This window comes from Colobus angolensis, unplaced genomic scaffold (assembly GCF_000951035.1).
Source record: "Colobus angolensis palliatus isolate OR3802 unplaced genomic scaffold, Cang.pa_1.0 Scaffold129, whole genome shotgun sequence".
NCBI lineage: Eukaryota > Metazoa > Chordata > Mammalia > Primates > Cercopithecidae > Colobus > Colobus angolensis.
The window spans coordinates 6,802,284-6,803,029 of record NW_012114141.1 but is presented as its reverse complement, the minus strand read 5'-3'; the positions used below and the strand labels follow the sequence as shown (position 1 = coordinate 6,803,029).

The 746-nt window shown below is 41.6% G+C and overlaps 1 long non-coding RNA gene across 1 annotated transcript; it reads right to left on the bottom strand.

The window, feature by feature from the left end:
• Positions 1-251: 251 nt before the first annotated feature.
• On the bottom strand, positions 252-745 carry LOC105505777. The gene is made up of 2 exons (XR_001000800.1): positions 700-745; positions 252-665 (listed from the first exon to the last, which is right to left on the bottom strand). It is a non-coding gene; the product is annotated as an uncharacterized LOC105505777 (long non-coding RNA).
• Position 746: the final 1 nt, after the last annotated feature.

The window sequence follows — 746 nt, the reverse complement described above, 5'->3', positions numbered from 1 at the left end:
GGTACCATTCCTTCTAAAACTATTCCAAACAATAGAAACAGAGGGAGCCCTCCCTAATGAGGCCAGCATCATCCTGATACAAAAACTTGAGAGAGACACAACAACAAGAACAAAAAAAGTGGTACTGTAAATTAGTTCAATCATTGTGGAAGACAGTGTGGTGATTCCTGAAGGATCTAGAACTAGAAATACCATTTGACCCAGTCATCCCATTATTGGGTATATACCCAAAGGATTATAAATCATTCTATTATAAAGACACATGCACACACATGTTTATTGTGGCACTGTTCACAATAGCAAAGATTTGGAACCAACCCAAATGCCCAGCAATGATAGACTGGACAAAGAAAATGTGGCACATATCCACCATGGAATACTATGCAACCCTAAAAAAGGATGAGTTCATGTCTTTTGCAGGGACATGGATGAAGCTGGAAGCCATCACTCTCAGCAAACTAACACAAGAACAGAAAACCAAGCACCACATGTTCTCACTCATAAGTGGGAGCTGAACATTAAGAACACATGGATACAGGGAGGGGAACATCACGCATCAGGGCCTGTCAGGGGTTGCGAGGCTATGGGAGTGATAGCATTAAGTGAAATACCTAATGTAGATGACAGGTTGATGGGTACAGCAAACTACCATGGCACATGTATACCTATGTAACAAACCTGCACGTTCTGCACATATACCTATGTAACAAACCTGCACGTTCTGCACATATACCCCAGAACTTAAG